The sequence below is a fragment of the Geotrypetes seraphini genome, chromosome 9 (assembly GCF_902459505.1).
Source record: "Geotrypetes seraphini chromosome 9, aGeoSer1.1, whole genome shotgun sequence".
Classification (NCBI taxonomy): Eukaryota; Metazoa; Chordata; class Amphibia; order Gymnophiona; family Dermophiidae; genus Geotrypetes; species Geotrypetes seraphini.
In genome coordinates, this window is record NC_047092.1 from 57,666,595 (window position 1) to 57,694,549 (window position 27,955).

The following is a 27,955-nucleotide window of genomic DNA, read 5'->3' on the forward strand; positions in this document are numbered from 1 at the left end:
TATCCATTAAATATATGGTACGAATTAATGATGTTAACCAGTAAACAATATCTTGACTGATTTTCATTATGAATATGTACTTGAACCGATTACCAAACGTACAGCAGATGTGTAGTTCCACAAGATTAATGAGAACCAAAATCCCTACTCTGCTGAACAACCTCCACCCATACCCTCATTTTTTTCAAACAGTTTAAATAGCATTCTCATATTGTTTCTAATGTTGTTTTGCTTTTACATTGCATTTGAAAAAAAGACTAAAAGAGACTATGCAAGCAAACCTCCAGTTTCAGGATCTGTTAATTAGAAAATGTACACTGACAACAAATGCATGCATCTTGGCTATAAGGAAGGCATTGTTCTTTTTCTGAGAGGGCCTTAAGAATGTCCGTGCTGCAGAAGTTTATTAATCAAATTAAAATGGATGAATTATGTATACAGTTAATTGGTACTTCCATTGCAGCAATCTGATTGAAGAAGTATCAGCCAGTAAGTTGCAGCTGTCTTAGATTTTTCAAAGATCTAAAAGGTGAATCTACAGTATCTGCCGTTTAAGTAAGATAGAGCCAGGAAAAAAAGAAACATGTATGATTTAAGCAGTCTTTTTTTTTTTTTTTCATGCTGTGCATTCACTGTTTGAACGTTTGCAGCCTATCTTGTCAATACTAATAGCTAAAGCTTTGGCATCTTGCATTTTTCACTCTAAGAAGGAACCCCAGTCTTGGGCTTTATTGTCGTCATTTAGAAAGGTCACCTGAATTAATTGACTCTATACCATGCATGTTGTTAAGCTACCAGCTTGCAAGGATATAGCAAAGCTTGATTGGTTATCTTTTTGATTTTTCTACGCACTATATAAAGCAGAAAACGAGCATGAACTCTGAATTTGCAATTGCCGCAAATAATTGCATTGCTAGAGCTACCATGCATTCTTTTTGCCATTAATCTTCTTGTCAAACAGAGAGAGAGAGAACTTTTCCTGTAGAAATGATCTAGAGTGGTCTTACTTGTAAATATATCTACAGAGTTCCATGCCAATATGAGTTTACAGCATTTAGGTTAATATACTCCTATAAATTGGGGATACACTCAAACTGATACGAGTAGAATAGCCTAAACTGATACGAATAGAATAAAATAAGCCATCTCTGAACTGAATCTTCAATTATGCTTGATTCACTCCTGTTGGAAGACTGATACTGAAGACGGTTTGTCAACATGATAGAGCTTATACAGAAGGTTTTCTGTATTATCTGCTTAAAAAATGAAAGGCATGCAGTGAAGAATGTATCATTAAAGCCAGCGTGGCATGTGTGCTATGGAGATTTTCAGAACTGTATTTTTTTCCTCTAGCGTTCTATGGTGCTTGAAAAAGAAGAGAATACTAATTCTTAACAGCAGGGCATACACACAGCAGATGTTCGCTGAGGAAAACATGCACCAAAAGAAACAAACGTTTTCAATATATGCAGTGGGAAGAATAGACAAAAGGGATATTGTGATTGATTAGACTAAACAATCTCTTTTCAAACGGAAAATGTACTGTGGATCCATAGAACGCTTCTGGGTTTATGTGATCCTTTTTTTTTTTTTTTTTTCAAACCTATAGTATGTGTCAGTTCCAACTGCATTAGTAAACAGACATTCACAATGTCCCTTTGGACTAGTAAGGGAAATTTTTTTTCCCCCCCTAAGAAAAGTCATTTACCACAGTCCTTAAAACGTAGCCTGGCAGAAATTCAATACTGATCGTGATATGCTCATTCAGCTTCTGCACTCAGTGGTTTTAGATGCTGACATACAATGGCATTTGCCTTTACACCCTTTGGAAAAAAAAAAAAATGCTGTCCTGAATCTTGTGTTTTGTTGGTTTCAAAACAGAGTGACTATTTAATTTACTATTGCACCGAAAACACTGGCAATAACATGAACCTGTTTTCAAATATATATATATATATATATATATATCACTTGCTATTTGTGAGCCAGTGAATGTGCACAATTGAGAGCGTAAGTGTAAACATGTTCAGATTTTCGAAGGTACAATGAGGATTTTGCATTTTAATTTTGTTCAGAAGTACATGCATTCAAACAATCTATTGCACAATGATTTACATGAAAAATAATCCAAACACTGGATAACTAGTCCTAAGTAGCATACCCTTAAGGAAAAAAGAACAACTTACCCACTAGTAACAGTTTTCTGGGATGAGTTTCTTGTCTTTGGATTTCAATTCTTTAGCCCTAGTAACCAAATACTGTTATGCTGTTGCCAGGCTGTGAAGAGGTACATCTAGTTAGCTATATAAATATATATCCTGCAAAATGAGGGAGGCTGTGTGCTGCCCGAAAGGATCCTTTACATTTGCCAGAGCTTTGCTTCTGGCTTTCTGAGCTTTAAAATCCAGTGCAAAGAGATGCTGCAAGCGCTTTTTTTCATTCCTGTTTCTCTGGTGGTGGTTAGTGGTGCATCATTCACCCGATCAGTTGTCACACTGACATGGTGCTGCCTGTTCAGCGGTCATTAATAACTGAACACCCTCCACTCCCCAGAGATAAGCCAATAGCTTCACAGTGCCAAGATGTAGCACTCATAGCTCCTCCAGTCTGGTTGGCTGAAAGAACCTGTCTGTTATATGACATTGCTGCTTTGGTACAAATAAATGAAACCGGCATTTTCATAATCCTGCATAGATGTTTAAATTTACAAAGCATTTTTGGCAAGTGGTTTATTAAAAACAGAGACCCTGGATAGGATTTTCTTTGTGAGATTCAGTAGAATATTGAACCTGTAATGTTAGTCATTCTATAATGAATCTGTATGAACTGAAAAAAATATGCAAATTCAATTACTATTACAACCAAAAGGATGTCCTAAGCACAGAAAGTTGATTAACTCTAATTCATTTTGGCCTCCAGAGGTTGAATAGTTGTACTTTTGTTGTTGTTGTTATTATTATTATTATTTAAAAAAGATATGGAGGCAGAAAATATGTTTTCTAATTTTTTAAAAAATTAGATGTCAGTATAGGATGAGTGCCCACCATAGACACTATGGGGTCCTTTTATCAAGGTGCGGTAGGGGTTTAACGCATGTAATAACGCGCCTTAAACCACCTGCTGCACTAGCCGCTAACACCTGCATTGAGAAGGCGTTAGTTTTTTTGCCGGCCGCAGGGGTTAGCGCGTGATGAAATGTCCAACGCGCTAAGCCCGCTAGTACGGCTTGATAAAAGGACCCCTATATTAACATCCTGAATTCTGTCCATAGACTTGACTCCTAGAACTAATTTACCACTACAGAGATGTGGCTTCGGGAGGTCTCACTACAACATGAATTTATTTCTGTCAGGCAGCAGTGACTTCAGCTTAGATTACTGACACAGACTCAAAGACCCATTTATTTGTTTAGATACGTTTAAAAATCTGTTTGTAAAGTTTTCATAATTGGCATTTCTTGCTGTACTTGTACCTTATTATTTACTCTGTTTAAAACATCAGCTTAAACATTGTCACATGTTTTGTATTTCAAGTTTTTAGGAATGTATTGTTAGAGCAATAGCACCTGTTAGGTAGGGCCCATCTGTCTGTCTGTCATCTATTCATATAAGCATGCACAAACTCATGCTTATATTTAAACAGTAGAACAGGAGCAGGAAGTTCCTGCAGGGATGGCAGGGAGATTAATCCCCGCAGGACTTTGATATGGAAGTTGATATTTGATGTCCCTAAGCTGTGCGGCACAAGAACAGAACAATTCCCAGGATGGCAGTGGCTAGTTTTAGGTTTGTCGCTGTACATGAAGAAGGATATGATGCTACTTGAAAGGGTCCAGAGAAGGGCGACTAAGATGGTTAAGGGGCTGGAGGAGTTGCCGTATAGTGAAAGATTAGAGAAATTGGGCCTTTTCTCCCTCGAACAGAGGAGATTGAGAGGGGACATGTTCGAAACATTCAAGGTACTGAAGGGAATAGACTTAGTAGATAAGGACAGGTTGTTCACCCTCTCCAAGGTAGGGAGAACGAGAGGGCACTCTCTAAAATTGAAAGGGGATAGATTCCGTACGAATGTAAGAAAGTTCTTCTTCACTCAGAGAGTGGTAGAAAACTGGGGTTCACGGAAGTTTCGCCCCCCACATTTCGCCCCCAGCAATTCGCCCCTCACATTTCGCCCCCGCACATTTCGCCCCCCGGAAGTTTCGCCCCCACACATTTCGCCCCCGCACATTTCGCCCCCCGGATGTTTCGCCCCCACACATTTCGCCCCCGCACATTTCGCCCCTGAGTGTCAGACTATTCCTCTCGCAGGCGATTTCTTTGCCGACACGACGGCAGGCTACAAATTCAAAGTGCACAGCTGGCTGTTCTCACTGCCTCTAATGTCGGCCCTGTAGCTCCGGACTTCCCCACACCTGCTCTCTCCCCCCCCCCCCCCCGATCACTATTATTTTAAATGTTATGGCAGCCACGGCGCTGTATCCATCGGAGGAGACTTCTAACCTCGGCCATGAAGTTGCTGTTGCAGGAAGAGTTCCGGGGCAGGCCGAGGTTAGAAGTCTCCTCCGATGGATACAGCGCCGCGGCTGCCATAACATTTAAAATAATAGTGATCGGGGGGGGGGGGGGAAGAGCAGGTGTGGGGAAGTCCGGAGCTGCAGGGCCGGCGTTAGAGGGAGTAAGAGCTGATGGTGGCACCTCTTTGATGGTATTGCTGCGTAGAACGTAGACTTCTGCTGCAAGTTGCAAAATGTGTTGGTGTGGAACCGCGGAAGGAGGTGGAGGTTGAGGAGTCAGGAAGGAAATATCCTGGGGCAACTATGCTGAGGACCCATTATGCCGACGTGATGGCCTACCAAGCTGAAAGGAAGTGCGTTAGCCACACACCCCTCTCCCTTCCCCTCCCCTCACACACACTGGCAGATGGTCAAAAACTAGAAGGAAGTAGAGGTGTAGACAATTGCTTCCTGCCTCTCAAACACTGTTTAGGGATGAAAGAAGAAGACTACGATCTTTGAAGGGCAGGATTGTTATACGGAGCAAATCTGCATCATGGGTAGTAATGCTGAAAAAACTTCTGATTGTATGCTCTTTGATAAGAAAAGGAAGAGGAAGGATGTCTAAACTGGTGAGATTGTTCTGAGGAATGTGCTGAGAGTTCCCTAATAGTTAAGGAATCTTAAGCTGTGAAATTGTTGCTTGCACTTTTTCGCCAAAGCGACTGTCACTCAAACAGAGAGCATCTGCCAACCTATCATGCAGTTCCTTTATATGATCCAACACTCGAAGCCATGCTGAGCGCCTGGCCGCAATGGCTACTGCTGCCATTCGAGATGTCATGTCATAGGCATCATAGTTGGTTTTAATTAGATGATAGGTAGATTCCTGAAGGGCAATGAGATTTGGCAATGCTTCCGTAGAAGTGGTTTCCAATTGCTGCAGAATGAAATGTTGAAAATGGAGAATTTGCAGCTGGTGGGCAATGGTTTTAGAAGAAAGCATAGACCCCTGATAGATTTTGAGGTCCAAGAAGTCAAGGAGGCGAAGATCCTTTCCTGGGGGCAAAGATAATGGGGCTTTTGAAACCTTAGCCTTTTTGATAGCTGACTCAGATATCATTGATTGGTAAAGAAGTTGTTGAAAGTCATGACCAGGTGCTTTTTGAACCTTTTTTACAACATGGCTCAAGAGAGAAGGGAAAAAGCTGCTCCACAGTCCTAGCACCCGACTTTCAAATTACCGGTGCTCTCCCTGAAGCGATGACCGGCGTTAGAGGGAGTAAGAGCTGATGGTGCCACAGGGTCCCGCGTTGGGGGGGGGAGGGAGGAAGAAAGAAGATGGGGGTCATAATCCAACGCTCAGGGGCGAAATGTGCGGGGGCGAAATGTGTGGGGGCAAAACATCCGGGGGGCGAAATGTGTGGGGGCGAAATGTGTGGGGGCGAAATGTGTCTGGGGGCGAAATGTGGGGGGCGAAATGTGAGGGGCGAATTGCTGGGGGCGAAATGTGGGGGGCGAACCTTCCGGATCCCGAAAACTGGAATGCTCTTCCGGAGTCTGTCGTAGGGGAAAACACCCTCCAGGGATTCAAGACAAAGTTAGACTAGTTCCTGCTGAACCAGAACGTGCGCAGGTAGGGCTAGTCTCAGTTAGGGTGCTGGTTTTTGAACAAGGGCCGCCGCGTGAGCGGACTGCTGGGCACGATGGATCACTGGTTTGACCCAGCAGCGGCAATTCTTATGTTCTTATGTCACTGAGGAACCTACTACCACCAGCTGAAGATGATTTTCCCAAGGAGTTCTCAAAGGAGCAGATCCATGAAGACCCAACCCCTACTAGCTGAAGAGAAAAATATTTCCTGTGGTGACCCCATAAAATTGTAGAAATGGAGGACCCTCTCCTCTGGGGGACCTCAGTGGGCCCAATTCCCCTCCCTGATAGCCCTGATGTGGAATAAAATTTTAAACTCCCACTTGTGTAGTCACTACCCCTCCTCCCCATTCTACAAAACTGCAAAAAGCATTTTTTAGCGTAGGCTGGCACGCTGAATTCTCTTCGCCGCTCCCAAAGCTCATAGGAACTCTAAAAAAAAAAAGCTTTTGCAGTTTTGTAAAAAGGGGGGGGGGGATGGGTAAGTAAGACAGAGTTGATCCATGCCTTCCCAGTCCCCTGATGTATCCCAAGAGGTCTGGGAAGCAATGGAGGCAAGACTTACTGCAAGAGGAATCCATACTTGCTCTTGCCTGAAACCTGCCTGTACCATAGTAGAACCAGCTGACCTGAAGTAGTCTAGGCAGATGGCTATGAGGGGAGGCTGAAAAGTTCTCGGCCCAACCAACTTCCTAAATTCTGAGCATTATTTTGTCATGGTAGCTGAAAAGAGTGTTATTTTATTTTGTAAAGTGCCAATTTGCACAATCATAATGCTATGCTTTGACATTATTTCAGATCATTGATTGAACCATGTCAACGCAAAGTGTGGAATTTTCAAGTATGGAACTCCAAGCCGTCATGAAGTTCCTATTCCTGCAGAAGAAAACGGCAAAGGAAATCCATGAATGTATGATACAAACATTGAGTGACAAATGCCCATTATACTCCATAGTGAAGATTTTGAGTCCAAAGATTCAGCATGGTTTGGGAGGTCTCAAGCGGTAGAATTGATGAATTTTACCGCAAGGTTGATTTCGGGAATCTTACGCACAGAACATATTACCCCTGTGCTAAAACAGTTGCACTGGCTTCCAGTGCTGCAAACAGTTTGTTATAAAGTGTTGTCAATGATACATCAGACTTTGTATGGATCTGTTCCTTTGAACTTTCAATCTTTGTGGGAGGTGTATCAGCCAAGGAGGCACTTAAGGTCTGAAGGTACTATGAGATTAACCTCTGAAATGGAGAAAACTGTCCAGTATGTTAAATCCAGAGTGGCAATGTTGTCCGTAGCAGGGGTCAAATTTTGGAATTCCCTTCCTAGTATCCTGAGGACCTGTTCTGACCGCTTACAATTTAGAAAGATGTTGAAGACACAACTGTTTGTGGAGGCTTTTTTAAAAACTACTTGGTAGATTTATCTTAAGTATTCTAAGTTGTGGTTATTGCATTTTATATACAGTGATGGATAATGTGTAAATTTGTTGAGCTCTCAAAATTATTTTTAGTGGATGAGATTGCTATGTAATTGTAATGTTATTTGAACGCATTTTGTAAATGTATTGTGTATGAATTATTGTCAATGTTTCTCAATTGTTAACTGCTTAGTTTTAGGCGGTCTAGAAATATTAGAAATAAATAAATGTCCATGACCTGATTTTGACAAATTGATGAATAGCAGCTAAAACAATTGCTGAAAGGGGACAATTTTAGAACCAATGCTAGGAAGTTCTTTTTTACACAGAGGGTGGTGGACACCTAGAATGCGCTTCCGGAGGTTGTGATAGGACAGAGTACACTACGGGAGTTCAAAGAAGGATTGGATAAATTCCTGAACGACAGGGGGATTGAGGGATACAGATAGAGGTAGAGATAGGTTATAGATAGAGTATAGATAGAAGGATAAAAGGGATCAAAGGGCTTAGAAAAGGATCACATTACAGGTCATGGGCCTGATGGGCTGCCGTGGGTGCGGACTGCTGGGCGCGATGGACCTCTGGTCTGACCCAGCGGAGGCAACTTCTTAAGTTCTTATGTAAGAACAGTTGGATATTCAGAAGCTAAGTGGGCGCCCAAATGTTTGAATGCTGATGAGAAACGGCGTGGAATGGACACTTTCAAGTTGGTTTTGCAGCATTTTCAGCAAGCTGGTGCCAACGTTTTGGAACGACTAGTTACTGATGATGAAACATAGTTACACCACTATGGGCTCCTTTTACTAAGAAGCACTAGCGGTTTTAGCGTGCGCTGAAGATTAGTGCGCGCTAACCCTGCACTACACATAAAATACTAACACAAGCTCTATGGAGGTGTTAGCATGTAGTGCGCATGGCAATGTAGCACGCGCTAAGCTAAGCACGTGCTAAGCTAAGCGCATGCTACATTGCCACGCGCACGACACGCTAACGCCTCCATAGAGCTTGCGTTAGTATTTTATGTGTAGCGAGCACTAATCTTCAGCACGCGCTAAAACCGCTAAAGCTTCTTAGTAAAAGGAGCCCATAGTGGTGTAACTAGGTTTCATCATCAGTAACTAGTCGTTCCAAAAAGTTGGCACCAGCTTGCTGAAAATGCTGCAAAACCAACTTGGAAATGTCCATTCCACGCCATTTCGTAAAAGGAGCCCCATGATCCTGATTAAAGGAGGCATTGAAAGAAAAAAAGGAGTTCTCTTTTTGCAAAACAATTCATCTGCTCACAAGGCTGGCAAAATGATGGATGTTTTGACGCAGTTGGGTTTTCAGTGCATAGACCATCCACCCTACTCCCAGATCTTTCTCCACTTATTTTCTGTTTCCAAACCTTAAAAAGAGTTTGAAAGGCTGACAATTTTTGAGCGATTCAGAGGTGATTGCAGCATCGGAGCAGTATTTCAGTGACCAGACACTTTTTAACTTTTTGTAACCCTTTTTAGAAGGGTTACAAAAACTTCAGATACAATGTGCAAAGTGTGTTGAACTTAGAGGTGAATATGTGGAGTAACTTGCAAGTTTCATGGCTCCATGTCATTCCCTTCTTGGTTGGACTGAGAACTTTTCAGCATCCCCTCATAAATAAGGGTGCATGAAACTAGCAGGTCCATTGTAAAATATTGTTGCTGACCTTCAAAGACATGAAGTGGGTTGGCTAGTTTATGTAGCAGATTGGCATCGTCCTGCGTTCTTGTACGTGGTACTTGTGTTGTTGGGGCGGTGGGCGGCTTGACTCGGGAGTTGAGAGGTCCTGCGCATGCTTCTGCAGAATGGCGGCCGGCTTGAATCGGAAGCTGGGAGGCGCTGGTGGACGGCAAAGGCTGAAGTGGGAGGGCAGCCGCACGGGGACCCCGAGGGAAGGAAGCCACCATGCTGAAAGCACTGCACCACCCACAGGCAGGTACCCACCCCTAGCCCACCATAGCAAACATTGGTTGCAGAACAAATCTTCTGAGTTTGCATTATGGCTTATGGGGAACTTTGCTTTGATATACAAGTGCTTTGGCTTACGAGCATGCTTCTGGAACGAATTATGCTCGTAAACCAAGGTACCACTGTATTTGATTTATCATAATTTCCCAATATCAAATCAAGAAAAACTAGGTATAGAACTTTAGTCATAGGATATTTAACAAAGAAAGAAAAAGCAAACAATCTGTTGCAGACAGAAAAAAAGAAAAGGAAAGAAGACATTAAAAAAGTCATCATGATTATGGGAACTAATCAGATAATAAGCAGGAAAGCATGCTTTAAATGAAAAAAAGCAATAATATGAGATAATGAAATATTATATGCCCTGAAACATCAGTACAACCTCATATGTTATCATGATCAATAGCTGATAATGTATATTCAGCTAGTGGGGTGCTCATCTGTCTTCTCCCAGTAAGGAAGACAGCAAAGCTGAGATGGCTATAGCCATTTGTCTATGCATGATTGATATTTAACAGCACTTCTACAGGGAAATTTAAGGGAAAAAAGAACTCCCAACTGAGTGACTCCATTTGGGGGGGGATGACCTTGGATATTTCTGGAAACAATCATCCCAATGTTTAAAATAAATCCTCAGTCTGGAAAAAAAAAAAATAGAACTAATGTAATAAGGTAGCGGAAGAAAATGTTCCACTCAGAATCTGCAAAGTCTCCACTGCATGCTTTTAAGAATCATTTTCAAGTTCTGGTGCTTTAAATATGGAATCTTGAATATCACAAAATAAAGATTGACCCAAGTGTAAAATAGTTGGCTATGCGAAGACCAGTTCCATAGCTGGGCGCCTGCATTTATGTGCCACTTTGTGCGTGAAATGGAACAGAATACTAGCATTTGCATAGATAACTGTGCATTTATGCATGTAAGTGGCAGCAAAGTTACTAAGCACTATTTGGTAAGAGCATGCATAAGTGACAGCATATAAATGCAATGGGACATTCATATGACTGGAGCATTGGTGGTGGTGTCACATACATGTGCAAATTATAGAATAGTGTAAAAGTTATGCATACCCTTTCTCAGAGGCATACCTAAGATATATGACACCCGGGGCCCATTGTTTTTCGACACCCCCTGCCATCATTTTTGACACCCCCCCCAATGTAAAAAATATATTTTTAGTAATGTTCCCCCCCAGGTGCCAGCCATGAGGAGGTGTTCCCGGCCTAGGAGTCATGGTCCGGAAACTTCCCTTCTCACGGCCCGGTGCCAAGGCTCTGGATAGTCCCCGTGGCCCAGCATGTTCCCAGCCTTCTCTCCCTTTACCTTCCGTGAAGCTGAAAAAATTGCCGGCCTCGGCAGTGATTCAGCTATGTCTCCCGCGGCTCTCCTTCTTGCTTTCCGTGTCTGCCTCTGCAATCCACCCGGGTGGAAACAGGAAGTTGCATCATTGGCAGGCCTATAGGAATAGGAATGGGGAGAGCTGCTGGAGCTGGTGGTCAGGCAATGTTTCTTTTGGGGTGGGAGGCTGGCTAAGTGGGGAAGTCTTATAATGACAATGGCAGTAGGACCATGTTTTCAGTTTCAATTCTGGGTCTGACCAAAACCAGTCTGTAGATTCCAGCAATGGATTCAGTTGCAGTCAAAACTAAAACCACTGATTTCAGTCAGCCTCTAGTTTCATGCTTAGACTCCTGATACAGACACTGTAGCTGAAACGTAGCCTGTGTTGAGTCAGAGAAGATCCCAATGAAGAATTTATGAATATCTTCTATTTGCTTTCTGCCATCTCCACTGCTGTTTTTTTGCTTGTGCATTTTGAGGAGCTTTGATTTTCTTTTTTTAAATAGTCAAACATAAATCCTCAGACAAAATGGGCCACAGTACCTAAAGAAAAGAATAGCCTTCTATTTGACTTTGAAACCTCTAAGTTCTTTTCAAGAATTGCTATTTGTGCCCCAATCAAAAAACATCACCTGTCATCGCACCTTCTCAGGAGTAGCTCCTGCACTCTGGAATTCTTTCCCAGAGGGGCTATAACTAACTCAAGACTTTTTAGGAAGCAGGTGAAAAGCCTGGTTCTTCTTCCAAGCCTTCAATACACATGATGACTGAGTATCCACTCCACATTTGGACTAGCTTATTACACATCCTGAAACTAAGACTAGTTCTTCATACCTTATTCAACTGCACATATCATTTGCATTCAGTTTATCCACCCATCTATTTATCCCCAAAATTATTTTACCTAGCTTGTTGGTCTATATGCCTCAACTGCACTTGCCCCATTGGCGCCTGTTAAGATGTTTCATTGTATTGTGCTGCCAATATGACCGTTTTTCCCCGAAAATAAGACCTAACCGGAAAATAAGCCCTAGCGTGATTTTTCAAGATGCTCATAATATAAGCTCTACCCCTAAAATAAGCCCCAGTTAAAATCAACCCTCAAAGCCCCACCCCCCACACACACACCGAATGTATGCGGCAGGAGGAGTGCCCAACTCCTCCTACCGCAATGGCAAACCCTTCCGACACAGTCTAAGGCAGGAGGGATGCCCACTCCCTTTGCTGCTGGCCCCATCATCCTCTGAACCCCACCCATGTCTCCAGAGGCTTGTTGAACAAATCTTTAATAGGACCCGCCAGAATCTCTCTGAGCTTCCGCAATATCCTGGGATGTATCCTGTCCAGTTCCATCTTATTGTCCACTTTCAATTTTTCAAGTTGTTCTTAAACACTTTCTTCCGTGAACAGTGTGCTATCTACTCCATTCTCATGTGTAACTTTGCCAATCTCAGTCCTTCTCCAGGATTTTCTTCCATGAACACAGAATAGAAGTATTTTTTAGCATGTTTGCTTTTTCCTCATCACTCTCCACATATCGGTTCATAGCATCTTTTAGTCTTGCAATTCCATTTTTCATCTTCCTCCTTTCACTAATATATCTGCAAAAATTTTTGTCTCCCACTTTACATTTTTACCAATTTGCTCTTCTGCTTGTGCTTTCGCCAGTCGTATCTCTCTCTTTGCTTCTTTCAGTTTTACCTTGTCCTTTCTGTATACCTCTTCTTGATTTTATTTCACAAATGTCAACTCTTTTGCCTTTTTTTCTCTGCCACTAGTTTAAAGAACCATATCGGTTTTCTTGTTCTCTTGTTTTTATTTATTTTATTCACATAAAGGTCAGTAGCCATTTTTATTGCTCCTTTTAGCTTAGACCACTGATTTTCCACTTCTCTTATGTCCTCCATTCCTAACAGCTCTTCCTTCGGGTACTCTCCCATTTTACTAAAGTCCATACATTTGAAATCTAGGACTTTGAATTTTGTGTGGCCACCCTCCCTCCACTTTAGAGGTTTTCGACAAATGATTTGAATGGGGGTTTTTGTTGTCAGTGCTATGGGTAAGCAGTAAACCACATAGCATGACCATACTGTGGTCTTTTTTCCTCCTTTCAATTTTGACTTCAATCACGCTGCTGAATGGCTTCCTGAATGGCTGCCCTGAGTTCTCATGAGACTCACAAGAACTCAGGGCAGCCATTCAGGAAGCCGCTCAGTACTGGGCAGCAGCGTACAGCTGAACCGCCAGAACTCACAGCAGTGACCGGCTCAGCAGCAGAAAGCTTGCTGCTGCCTGCTATACCTCTGGACCACCAGGGATTCCAGGTACACGGGTCATACAAAAGGTGTGGTGGCATACAGGATATCGGCAGAGAGGAGGTACAATGGACAGGGTAGGGAGGGGTACAGGGTGCAGAGCATAGAAGACCAGTAGAGACCTGCACCAAAACCGGGAGGGGGACAGGGGGGCACTGGCCCAAATATAAGCCAAGACCCCCATTTTGGGCACTTTTTTGGCCCAAAAATCTTGGTTTATATTTGAGTATATACGGTAACCAGGATTTGGACCTTAATGCAATATGGATGTCTAAATGCCAATTTTCAGATGTTCAAAACAATAGAACGTCTAAAATAGCCACCATAGTGAAATAGATATTCCTATTCCAAAAAATGATAAAACTTGGGCTCTCCTGTATTACTCTGTCCCTAAGCATAGTCTTCTCAGATGAAAGAATTGGCATACAGGGAGATTTTGTTTAAAGAAAGTCGCATGAAAACTGTAAAAGCATAACAGCTCCTTTTACAAAGCTGTGGTAGAGGTTTTTACCATGGGCCAGTGAGGTAAATGCTCCGATGCTCATAGGAATTCTATTAGTGTCTTAGCATTTATTTCACCAACCCACAGTAGAAACCTCTAGTGCAGCTTTGTAAAAGCCAGCATAAATTATTATATTCAATAGGCTTACTTTACATAAAATTTAAAAAATCTATCCCTTATAAGGTATACACTGGATTTTACTAAACTGCGTTAGAGGTTTCTACCATGGGTTGGTGAAATAAATGCTACGACATTCATAAAATTCCTATGAGCATCGGAGCATTTACCTCACTGACCCGCAGTAGAAACCTCTACTGCAGCTTTTTAAAAGGAGCCCATAGTATGTAGATCCAGAAACTAATTACTATATCAAACAGCTCCAAGGGAACTAACCTACTGCTCAGCATGTTTAGAGTTTTTATGAGTGTCCTCTGAAGAAGGTGTCTTGATTACGCTGAAACTAGGATCCTTGTTGGGACAACATTTTTGAATAAAGGCTGTGTCATTGGTTGGACTTCATGTTATTCACACCATTTGGGGCGTCTACTCTATTTCAGATTTTGGTATCATTTGCAAAGAAGCAAATCTTACCTGACAGCCCTTCAGCAATATTGCTTATAAAAATGTTAAAAAGAACAGTCCCAAGAACAGAACCTTGAGGCACCACCACTGGTAACATCCCTTTTCTCAGAGCTATCTCCATTGACTACTACCCTCTGTTGTCTTCCACTCAACCAGTTTCTGACCCAGCCCATCACTTTGGGGCCCATCCTGAGGGCACTCAGTTTATTTATTAGACGTCTGTGTGTAACACTGTCAAAGGCTTTGCTAAAATCTAACTACACCACATCTAGTGCACTCCCTCTATCCAATTCTCTGGTCACCCAGTCAAAGAAATTGATCAGATTTGCAGATTTGTCTGACAAGACCTACCTCTAGTGAATCCATGTTGCCTTTGGTCCTGTAATCCACTGGATTAGAGAAACGTCACCATTCTCTGCAAGATTGCAGAGGGGTGCAAAGCTAAGGTCAGGCTATCACGTCAGCAGAGGATTTCCTAGAAACCCAGGGTGGTGGCGCAAGGACATTTACCCCCATGAGACCTGCTAGGGATGGGTTAAGACCTGCCTTAGAGGGGGAAAGGGAGTGACACTCAGGGGAAAACCTTTTGCTGCTTCGCTTAGGACACAAGAATAACACCTGCAGAAAGAAATTGGCCTTGGTGAGAAAACAAGTAGGCGTTAGTGTGCATCTACAAGAGGAATATACTGTTCGGGTATTGATTGAAGGGGTCCCTGTTTTGGCCTTATTAGACTCTGGGGCGAACCAGTCTGTAATGTCTAAGAAAGGAGCTGAGGTAGATTGACCCCCGAGGTTACACCAGAATACAGTGTCTGCTTATAGTGTGAAGAGAGTGCTGGTAGGATACCATGGGAAACAGGACTGGATAGAGATAACGATGATGCCTAATCCTCCATATAATTTAATTTGGGGGCGTGAGTGGCCCCAGTTCCAACACTGTTTCCAGGAGGCCAGGGGTTCCCAAACTCAGAGAGAATCACAAAGCTCAGGCAGAAGAAGGAAATGAGGTAGGTTCTCTAGGGGTCGTATTTCCTTTAGAGGAGGGTATATTAGAACCCCCCTCCAATAAGGCCCAAGAGAAAGAAAATTATCAGGTAAGACATCATTTCTCTTTTTTTTTGTACCAAAGGCTATTTGCATGCTGTTGTTTAGTTACTGCATTGGGAAGCAAAAATGTGGTTTTAGGCTTGCATTCGGAAACTATGTACTAACCCCTAGATTTTATATATAGCCCTGAGAGATGCTGGAGTTGGTATGTCAGATCTAAGATCCATGTGCAGCTTTAAAAAGGGAATGAGCAACAATTAGCCACTTAACTGGTGCTAATTGGTGCTTGATTGAGGTTGCGCATGAATCTCCCCTTAATGCTAACTGCATGCCACATTCCATAAGGGGGATGTGGCAATGGCTGGATCACGGGTGTTTCCAAAAAATAGGTGCCAAATTTCAGAATAGTGCCGGATATATACCGGTTTCTATCAGGCATAAGTCCGGCAGCAAAAGTTAGGAGTAACTTTTGAGCTATGCCAGTATTCTGTAAACGTCAGGCACTCTTTATAGTAGTGTATCGCAAACTGTGTACCGAAGCACACTAGTGTGCCTCATGAGATTTCGGCACATTGGGGAGGAAGAGAGGCACCGGCGCCAGGAGGAGGAGTAGAGGCATCGGTGCCATCCTCTTGTGGCGAGAGGCACGTCCTGTAGGCAATCAAGATGGTGCTGGCACCTCTCCGGCCTTCTTTCCTGCTGGCACCCCTACTGGCAGCTTAGGGCCTGTCTGGAAGGCCTTTGCGCATGCTCGGACGTGGACGTGATGACGTTGCACATGTGCATGATGTCATCACAGCGACATCCGCATACTTCCAGATGGCTCGAGCTGCGACCACTAGGTTTAGTGTGCCACAACTCGAGAAAGTTTGTGGGACGATGCTTGACAGAATAGGAGCTCAGCACTGATCTTTTCAGAACCTAAATTTTGGCACTGCATATAGAATTTCATCGCCCTCCCCAAGTGTGATTGCATGGTTCTATATCAAGTTTACTGCATTGTCGCCTCTGTCAGAGTGATGGAGACATTGACTGTCAATATGAGGTCCTACTTCCAAGCCTGCAAGTTGGTGTTCATTCAGCAAACCTAGTGAAGAAATGGTTTTGCATTTGGATTTAAGGTTTGCTGTGTCTGTCCTTCAAAGCCTATTTGAAGAGTAAAACACACATCACAACCTCCTTGTACCCATTTTGGTTAGTTTACAGGGCTATTTTTCTGTTTTCATCCTTCATGTTTTATTGTTTAGTAATGATAAAAAATAGTAAATAAAGAAAGAGAGAGATAAAAGATAAGTATGTAGAGTTTGCATAGTTGCACTGTGAATATCTTGTCCCTTCTTATTTGATGGCAACACTTAACAAAGGGTTTGACTCATTGTCCTGGCTGTTCATCAGAGAAAGTGTAATTGTTGTTATCGGTAAGGGCAAAATGATTCACATTACAACACCCACCTCCCTTGTGTGGGGAAGGGGGTTTACATCACTATATTTTGTGAAATTGTTCTCTTGCTTTTCTAGATAACAGCTTACAGGCAGCACGGTATGTGATAAACTGCCCACACAGAAAAGCTTTTCTTGAAAGCCCTAGAGTCATTCTGTTGCGCATATGAAGCAGGTCATGTAAATCACAAATGTGATTCATTGCTGTGTTGCTATCAGAAAATCACATATATAGGTACTGAATTGCCCGATTTCTTGGGAAACATTTAATATAGTCCATATGCTATTCTGAAAAATCTGAATCAATAGCATATAAATACTGTAACTAAGATTACCTTAGAGCAGTGTTTCCCAAGTCGGTCTTGGAATACCCCACTTGCCAGGTTTTCAGGATATCCACAACAAATATGCAGGACAATGTATACAAATCAATCTCAGGACTGAGTTGAAAAATGCTGCCTTAGCATACCTGCATATTACCATCAAGTTGCATGTAGAATCTACTGTATATCCTGTCAACAATTCACACTGTATCAACAATTGAGCATTGTTCCAGGGCTATATCAAGCATAGTAAAAGTAGATAAAGACCAACATGGTCCATCTAGTCTGCCCAATAAGTTGTCTAGAGTTGTACTTGTCGCTTCATCCAGGACATGACATTCCACTCTTTGTGCCATCATGTAGAGTTGTACTTGCTGTTCCATGCATGTTACAGCACTCTATGCTTTTTGATGTATGATAGAGTTGTACTTGCTACTTTGTGATGAATGTACAGGTTAGCCCCTCTAAGCCTTTGTTTAGGATATAACCTGCTGCTCTGTGCGGGTTACATCTTCAGTGGATTAAGAATGACTGTTGAATGGATGGTTTTAACTGTTTTGAGTTCCATAGTTGTTCCTGGGAATTATAGACCCAACAATGATTTCCCTGAATATTCCGTTACTGCTAAAGATTTTATTAAATTGTGCCATCCCAAAACCAGAGCTTTGCTTCATTTCTGAGCCATGCATTTATTCTAGAGGGTAAGATCAGATCATTAAACAGTCAGGCTACAGTTTATATGAACCATAAATTACAGCCTAATAAATAAAGATGATTGCTTCGACGATACTGACCTGATATAAAATGGAATAAGAATGCAAAGGAAACTCTTCTTATTAGTTGACAAGCTTGCATGTGGCTGGCAACAATCGGACATAAATAATAAAGTATTTCCAGCTGTTTTTGCATGAAAAGCTATATCAACAAAATGACTTTTAGAGAATGACACGGTGACAAAATTCATCACTGTTCCCGTCCCCATGGATAACTGCAGGAAATAATCCCATGTCATTTTCTAGTGTCTATTTCAACCTCAGTTCTTCTACACCAGCATTCTTCAAAGCAAAGCTTGTGGGTCAGTGGTTGTGGCCATTCTTCCCTCTCTCTTTAAAGAATGACATGAAGATGGTTTCCTGCGGTTATCCGCGGGGACGGGAACGGTGATGAATTTTGTCACCGTGTCATTCTCTAATTCTGTTCTCATGGACTCCTTTGCATTCAGCTTGCCACTAATCAGGAGGGCAGCTTTGTAAAAGGAACCATTAGATAGGTAACCATTTTCTTGGTTATCATTTCATTTTCTAAAACATTTAAGCTCATGAGTGTAAGACAATATTTTCTGTTGGCTGAAGTCTAAAGACTTGTAAAAATATATGAAGTTTATTAGGATTTTTATATATACCACCTATCAAGGTTATCTAAGCGGTTTTTTACAATCAGGTACTCAAGCATTTTCCCTCTCTGTCCAGGTGGGCTCTCAATCTATCTAACGTACCTGGGGCTGTGGAGGATTAAGTGACTTGCCCAGGGTCACAAGGAGCAGCGCGGGGTTTGAACCCCCAACCCCAGGGTGCTGAGGCTGTAGCTCCAACCACTGCGCCACACACTCCTCCCAACTATTAATGAACTATTAAATCAGCTGAACAATCAAGAACATAAAGTAGAACGCAGAGGCCAAAATTCTGTATCTATGGCATTCTAAGTTGAACACACAAATTGGTGCACACAGCTGATTTGCGCATGCTCCTTAATTGTTTAACACGCCAATTGGTTCCGGTAATTAGCAACATGTATAACATGTAATAATTGATGCAAATTGACACTAATTAGAAGTTGCATGTCCAACTTAGTGGGCGCATTCTATAAAGTGGTGTGCATTGCTTTTTGTGGGTGCATCCCAAAAGGGGGTGTGGCCAGGTGAGCAGTATGGATGGATCGTGGACATCCCTAAAAGATAGATGCATTGTTATCAAATATGCACAATGCGTGCACAATGTAGGCGCAGATATTTAGACCTCGTTTTCCTTGGCCCTAAATGGCTGTACCTAAATGTTTACTTATGACCACTAAGTGTGATTCTATATAGCAGGAGCCTTTTATAGAATTTTGCTAAGTGCCATTCGGATTGGCACCAATTTTTAGGCAGCAAATGTGCATATGTAGTAATTTACCTAGATTAAGGGATGGATTCTGTAACTAGTGCCGATATTTGACGGCTGCCTTAAAAGCAGCTGTCAATCATATGTCAATCATGCATCAGTGCCTGGTTCAGAATTGCACTTACAGGAAAGATAGGCACTGGAAATATAGGCCAGAGTTTTCCAAGCCTACCTTTCTTTGGCATTCGGCAGTCTAAAGTGCCTACATACAGAAAGTGCTATTCCAGCAGGTGCTATTCCGGTAGGTGTTCAGCCTCACCATTTTTTGCCATTTCTAACGGCATTCTTCAATTAACTTAGGCACTCTTAGGACGTCAGTTTTAGAATTTCCCCCTAAAAGTTTACCTCATATACAGTATACAATTAGGGCTAAATTCTATATACTATATAAAAAATATATACTATATAAAAAATATATACTATATACTATATAAAATATACTATATATTTATATATTATATATATATACTATATATTTATATATATATATATAGTATATACTATATACTATATAAAAAATAGTACTAAAACAGTGGCGTACCTAGGATATGTGACACCCAGGGCCGATCATTTTTCTAACACTCCCCCATATTAAAAGGGATCAGAGGAGCACTGCCTAGGAGCTGCATCTGGGGTGTACCGCCCCTCCCTTATCCTCCCCCTTGGCGCACCTCTGCCTGAGGAAGGGGATTTTGGTCTCCAAAAGTTAGTAAAAAATATATTAAAATTAATCAAATAAAAAGAATGCCTTATTTCCATTTTCTGTTTATAAATGTTTATCAATACAGCTACACTACTACTTTATTCTAAAGCAACAACAACAAAAACAGGACATTTCGGCATCCCGAAGCTGTGTGTGGGGACAACAGGACAGGAGGTCTTAAAATGGGACGGTCCCGTTCAAAACGGGACGTATGGTCACCTTACTCATACATATCCCTGTGTGGGCTTTAGTGAATTTTCAAAATAAAAGTACTTTCAGTTTGAAAGTTGCTCTAGGTAATTTATGCACATAAATTTACAGCTACTCTTCAACATGCATAAATTGTCTGGGTTTGTTTATTTATATATTTTATTATTTATGTACTTATTTATTTAAAATGCTTAAGTCTCACTATTCTCAGTTCTAGATTGTGAACAGGTAAACATATAAAATACAGTCGAACCTTGATTCAGTGGACTAATGGGGGAGGGGGAAAAGAGTATGTCTTTATTTGCCAATTGCCCATAGTTTCCTGGGGACATCTAAATAATATTAATGAATATGAAAAACAAAAGAAAAATGAACTACCGTAATATAGAAAGGATAAAATCACTAAGTGTATGTGATTTAAAACATAAAACTGTTGAGAGCACCTGGATAAAAGTGCTAAAGACAGGCACTCAACTAGACGGAGCTAACTGAATTTTCAGAAGTATGCATGTAAACCCAAATTCTTCTTGAATCCTGCATTTTAGAAGGCCTCTGCTTAGTCTGGGATAAAGCCAGGCTAATGCAGGTTTTACTGTATATCAGGTATACATTTTTGCTAAACATGTGCATAGACCACTGCTTTAATTGTGGAATGCTTTTGAAAACTGCCTTTCTTATGGCCAAATTCATGGGAGAAATGTCAGAGAACTCTATAAACTGAACATACCTGTATATATACTTTCTGTTTGCAAATTGGGCAAAGTCTGCAGATAAAAAGTACAGGTACTTGTAGACTTTCTCCAAAAGTCAACTGTTTTGAAATTTGTCTCCATGGTGTCTTTTCATAAGCAAGGAACTGGTTAAACACTTCTCTAAAATATCTTATGTTTGATTTATCTGACACATGATTTCATTTTTATTTGATAGATTAGGAATACGAAAAGGAGATAATTACAGATATATTTTACTGAGCTGGTTTAATTTCATCCTTTAATGCAGTCTATTTAGAATGTACAAATCAGATATGCTAAATGTTTTTCTCAGTGATTTGATTAGGACACCAAAGACTTTTAAGATGCTAATAAGCAGCAGGATGCTTTCTCTGAAAGTATTTTGAGCACCACAATAAAAGAAACATGGACTGGGGGAAAACTTAATTTGACATTTTCACATACAGCAGTTTTAATTAGTATGAAAACCTCTTATTTTAGCATGTACTTGTTTAGAATCTCTTTCTCATTTGGAATTGGGTTCTAAGTCTAGGAAGCTTGTATCATAATAGGCTTTGAAAGAAATTTAAACATTGGAATCTAATTCTTTGACATTGTATTTATCCTTTTTCTCATGATTGCATTTTTGTCATTGTAATAAGCAGTCTGAAAAAAAACAATTTTAAGGCCATTTATGATCAAGTCCCAAGGGCTAGCACGTACATGCAAATACCATTACTATTTACCATTACCAGTATTAGTGATCTGAATTGGCCACTGTTGGAAACAGGACACTGGGCTAGAAGGAACATTGTTCTGACCCAGTAAGGCAATTCTTATGTTCTTATATTGTGACATTCCTGACAGACACTAAACAGTACAATTTGCAACTGAACAAAGGGGTAAAACAACCTATATATCATTTAATTGTTGCTAACATGATGTAAGGGAAATACAGATGCAAGGGAATATCTGTCAGGGTAATAGAAATAGGGACCAGTTATGGAGATTTCAAATTACCAAATTTTTGGTGACACACTAGTGTGTCCCGACTTACTTGTTGAGAACTACTACTTTAGTTACTAAAATGGAAGTTACATACTCAAATCGGGTAAACAGCAGTTACATGTATAACCACACTTAGGCACTATCGTGGACGGGCATCATTAAAAAACCCGTCTAAGTCCCCTTTTGGCCTAAACCCCTAAATGCTGAAAGTAGCAGCAGGGAAAATGTCCATTCTCAAAAAAACGTCCAAAATGAGTTTTTTTTTTTTGAGAATGGCCTACCTCTACCTTCATCAGTTTAATCACCCAGAACACCACAATGTCTAAAATTAAAACATATTCCCAACCCAAAAATCACCCAAGTCTCAAACACCCAAAACAAGACCTTTTAGGTGAAGGAGGGGCCAGTCCTTCGCCTAAAAGCTGGATTCTGTAACCGGCATCCGTCAAAAACAACACCGGTTACAGAATCACTCCCCCTCCCCCTGGCAACGATCACGGCAGGATAGATGCCTAATCTCTCCTGCTGCAATCGTGATCCAAAGTCATATAAAAGGGTTGTGGACAAAATAGTGGAAAAATCTGCAACTATTTTGATGATCAGCTATTTGAGGTACATACCCTTTGAAATAATCGGTGTATAAAACTAGTGCATATTACATGATTTGTAGAATTAGGCCAGTGGCACCTAAATCAAATTAGGCACTGGTAGATGTCTATTAGGCTAGGGTTTTCTTGGCCTAAAATACTGGCACTTGTTAATCTATACCCAAATTCCACCCCCTAACCACGCCTACTTTCCAAGTAGACACCTTGGTGTAGATGACTGCTGGCTAGTTAAGAACATAAGAATTTGCCTCCGCTGGATCAGACCAAGGGTCCATCGAGCCCAGCGGTTAATTTTTCTAAATGGGTTTTTTTTGTTGTTATTGTTTCAATACATTTTTATTATAAGTTTTCATAAAATAGACAGTGATACAAATAACATTTCAACATATCCAACCACGGAAGAAAATCCCCCCCACATATAAAATTGCTATCCAAAAGAACTGCTAATACATAAGGTCCCCTCACTAAACTCCCACCAAACAAACCAAACAGCAATCAGAAGGAAACACCAATTTAAAAATAAATTAGGTGCCTACATCCATAGGTACTCCGATCTAGGCGCCTACTTGTAGGCAGGCACCATTTATAGAATCAAGGTCTTTCTCTATAATTCAGCTTGAATATTGTGATGATAATGTTCTGTTGCATCTACAAGATATAGTTGTATAATGTTTCAAATGACAAACTTATAGCAATTAGTATTATAAGTTTAATACTAGTTTTGCTTTCATATCAAATGTATAATATGATTTAAAAGTAAATATTTTTATTGAGGGCTGAGGGAGTGCCCGTGTATATGATTTCATGATGGCACATTATTCTTTATTCGCTTCTTACTGTTAATCAGAAATTAGTTTCATAGTTTTGCTCATATATTTTGTTTTAGAGATTATGCATGTTACATATATTTCAAAATCCAGTGTTACTGTTCTTGCTATATGGCTTCCTTTATCACCCAGTTTTTCTAGCCTGTGACCTTTTTTTCTAAATGTGTCTAAATATGGTGCAATTATATTCATGTCTATTTTTAAATAATCCATTTAAAAGACAAACTATGGCAATAGATAATTTAGCATTCTCCTGACTTTTAATTTTTAAAAGAAACTCTTTAAGGGCTCCTTTTTCAAGCCGCGCTAGCGGTTTAATGCTGGTAATAGCGTGCTTTAAACTGCCCGCCGCGCTAGCCACTACCGCCTCATCTTGAGCAGGCGGTGCTTTATAAGCCAGCGTGGGGGTTATCACATGATGAAAAGTCACGTGCGTTAACCCCACTAGCGCGGCTTGATAAAAGGAGCCCTAAGTACAAGCATCATATTTTGGGTGCATTTTCACTTGCTTTTAAAAAGAGAAATGGTGTAGCAATTTTTCAGAAATCTTCCCTACAAGCAGCAAAAGCGGTTTTGCAAAACTAAATATAGTATACACTTGTATTTAATCTCAATCTTCCAATAATGAAGACTGTTGGGTTCTTTCAAAAGTAAGAGTGGGCACAATATCTCTCTGTTTAAATATATATACTACTGATGTGGACAGTCCCATTTTTTTTTCATAATGATCGCTAATGCTTTAATTCAAATAGCTTCTTGTCCTGTTATAATAGGGGTGATTTTAATCTTCCTTTAGACCCTATTAGGAAGAGGAGGAGATAGTGGATGAGGTGGATGGGCAGACAGGTCAGGCCATTTGGCCTTTATCTGCCTTCATGTTTCTATAGATAGAAGACCTAAATGTCCTCCTCCCCAGTCTAAAAATAGATCTATAGTTCATACCATATTTAAGAATCTGGAATTAAATGATATTTGGTGATTTCAACATCCTACACATGCTAACTTCCTTTTTTTCGCCATCACATTACACAAATAGACTATTTTTTAATATCAAGCTTCTTAATTCCATATTCTACAACTATTTCTGATGATGCAGCTATCCAGTTGGATATTGATTGCCAATATTCAGAATCTACTCAGTTTAGTTGGAGATTTAAGGGGGGATTCAACAAAGGGAGCTAAGAGGGTAGGGGATGGTTAGGGAGGGGGGGTCAGTGGCGTGGGGGTCCAGGACCGGGTGGGGGCAAGGTACAAGGGTATTCGGCCAGGTAGGAGGGAGTAGGTGACCCTCCTGCCATTTTTGTTGCCATGGGGGGGGGGGGGGGTTCACAGTGCCGGTTCATGGGGGTGGAAGGAGCTTTTTTCTTTTTTTTAATGGGGCAGATTGTGCGTGTATAACACATGCACAACATCTGTGCTATTATTGGGCCTGTTATTTTTACCATTTTTGTAAGTGATATTGCTGATGATTTCTCTGGTAAGATTTGCCTCTTTGTGGATGACACCAAAATCTGCAATAGACTAGACACCCATAATGGTGTGGATAATAAGAGGAAGGACCTTGTGAAGCTTGTGGAATGGTCTAAAATTAGGCAGCTAAGAAATGCAAGGTCATGCATTTAGGCTGCAAAAACCTGAGGGAACGGTACAGTGTAGGGGGTAAAGACCTTTTGTGCACAAAACAGGAGCAGGACTTGGGTATGATAGTATGTAAAGATCTTAAGGTGGCCAAACAGATTGAAAAGTTGATGACAAAAGCTAGAAGGATGCTTGAGTACATAGGGAGAGGAATGGCCAGTAGGAAAAAAGAGGTATTGATACCCCTGTGTAAGATTCTGGTGGGACCTCATTTAGAATATTGTGTACAATTCTGGAGACTGTACCTTCAAAAAGATATAAACAGAATGGAGTCGGTTCAGAGGAAAGCTACTAAATTGGTCAGTGGTCTACGTCATAAGGTGTATGGGGACAAACTCAAAGATTTCAATATGTATACTTTGGAGGAAAGGTGGGAGGGGGAGATATGATAGAGACATTTAAATACACATGAAGCAAGGCATGGCATAAACACACATGAAGCAAGTCTCTTTCAGTTGAGTGGAAATTCTGGAGTGAGAGGGCATGGGATAAAATTAAGAGGTGATAAGCTCAGTAATAATAAGAGAAAATACTTTTTTACAGAAAGGGTGGTAGATGTGTGGAATAGTCTCCTGGTAGAGGTGGTGGAGACAAAGACTGTGTCTGAATTCAGGAAAGCTTGGGATCTGTTAGGGAGAGGAGGAGATAGTGAATGCTGCAGGTGGACAGACTGGATGGACTATTTGGCCTTTATCTGCCATCATGTTTCTGTGTTTCTAAGGACACCATTATTAGTTTGGTGGGATGCATTCAAAGGTATGTTACATGATAAAATAATTAGTTATACTAGTGGTTATACCAGTTGGGTTTTCAAGATATCCCTAATGAATATGGATGAGGCAGATATGCATGCTTGTCACTTCTGTAATATGCAAATCTGCCTCATGCATATTCATTAGAGATATCTTAAAGGTTCAACTGGCTGGGGGTCCACCAGGATAGGTTTAATTACCATTGTGTTACAATATTAAATTGAAACTGACCAAAGGATGATTTGAAGCTAGATTCAGCTAGTTAGAACATTCAATTTTTTCTTCTCCTATTTATTTATCTATTTTAAAATTTCCACCTAAAACCTAGGCGGGTTACAAATAAAACATACATAATAAAAACAGAAAGGAACATCAAAACTGCTCTTCACGAACATTCCATATCACATAATCAATACTTTCTGTGATCCCCACACCACTGACCCCCCTCCCCCCTGTATGTGCTGAGAGGCGAGAGGCTGATATGCACAGAAGAGGAGAGGGAATTTGTGGTGATAGTGTCCGAAGATCTAAAGGCAAAGAAACAATGTGACAAAGTAGTGGCTGTTGCCAGAAGGATGCTGGGCTGTATAAAGAGAAGCATAACCAGTAGAAGAAAGAAGGTGTTGATGCCTCTGTACAGGCTGTTGATGAGGCCCCCCGCTTGGAGTATTGTCTTCAATTTTGGAGACCGTATCTGGCAAAGGACATAAGAAAACCTAAAGTGGGCCAGAGGAGGGCGACAAAAATGCTAAGACCTTTGCGCCAAAAGAAGTATGAGGACAGACTGGAAGCCCTGAATATGTATGCCCTAGAGGAAAGGATGGACAGGGGAGATATGATTCAGACGTTCAGATACTTGAAAGGTATTAACATAGAACCAAATCTTTTCCAGAGAAAGGAAAATGGTAAAACCAGAGGATCTAATTTGAGGTTGAGGGGTGATAGACTCAAGAGTAATGTAAGGAAATCCTTCTTACTGAGAGGGTGGTTGATGCCTGGAATGCGCTCCCAAGGGAGGTGGTGGAGAGGAAAATGGTGACAGAGTTTAAAAAACAATAGGATGAACACAGTGGATCTCGAATTAGAAAATAATGGTAAGTATTGAAGAACTGAGGCCAGTACTGGGCAGACTTGCATGTCCGTATATGGCCATTTGGTTGAGGATGGGCTGGGGAGGGCTTCAATGGCTGGGGTAGTTTAGATGGGCTGAAGTGAGCTTTGACGGAGACTTCAGTAAATGGAACCTAAGCACAGTCCCAGACAGAGCTTTGGGTTCTGGCCCAGAAAGAGCTAAGAAGGAAAATTTAAATTAAATAAGTAATTTAAAGAGAGAGTAAGTTTGGGCAGACTGGATGGACCATTCAGGTCTTTATCTGTCATCATCTACTATGTTACTGTCACCATAAAACCTCTTGCCTTGGAACCAGAATTGTCAGCCCACATTGTTAGTTATGTTGTGGAATTCAACCCTTGTTCTTTAGGTGGTGAAGGTACAGGGGGGTACTATTGAAACAGGGGCAAGAAAAAGAATCATTGTTGACTCTTTAGATCAAGAGGATAGTAGAGTATTTGTAACCTTTAGATCTTTCCCAATCCCCTTCCTTCCCTTATTGTGACATTGAATTCTCTTTGGACATTCGTTTCTAAAATGGAGCAGATGCTTTTTGCAAAAATCAACTATACATTGTCTTATTTTAATAACATTCAGATGCATATGAATTCTTATAGCAACAGCTGAAAGATAGGGGGTCTATTTTGGGCCAGCTCAAGTTTCGGGCTAGTGAACTTCAGTTGTAGGTTGTTGCTTTAATTAAGGATATGAGTAATATTCATCATAAAATAGATTTTTCTTGAGAATCATAGATGAATATCTAATCTTAGGCTACTTAGAGTGTCATTTCTAGTTAACAATAAGGTCATTAATGAGCATTAATTGATAGTAAATGACTCACTTCATTTTCTTGAATCTCCAATAGTAACACCATCAATTATGTTAAACATTTTTTTTTTCCAGGAAATTTTGAAAGCACCTAGAAGCCAATAAAATCAGCACTGAATATCTGGATCGTCAGAGGTGACTGGAATTTATGTGGATATAGGCCATATTCAATGCCATAGCTAGCTTGGCAAAACTAGGACCTATGTTCCTTCTAAACGGAGCATGTGAGCAATCACTCATACATGTTACATGGTCACTTACAAAAATACTGATCCGACCCGACTTTCAAACAAAATTA

General features: G+C 40.9%; 2 protein-coding genes across 3 annotated transcripts in view; one reads left to right on the forward strand and one right to left on the reverse strand.

Moving 5' to 3' along the window:
* LRRN3 (leucine rich repeat neuronal 3) overlaps positions 1-2,484 on the reverse strand; it is an 87,298-nt gene extending 84,814 nt beyond the window's left edge. Inside the window, exon 1 of the mRNA XM_033958064.1 lies at positions 2,187-2,484. The gene's annotated coding sequence lies outside the window, so the exon portion shown is untranslated. The remainder of the gene's footprint in view (positions 1-2,186) is intronic.
* IMMP2L (inner mitochondrial membrane peptidase subunit 2) overlaps positions 1-27,955 on the forward strand; it is a 983,007-nt gene that overhangs the window by 462,408 nt on the left and 492,644 nt on the right. The gene's annotated exons all lie outside the window — the stretch shown is intronic.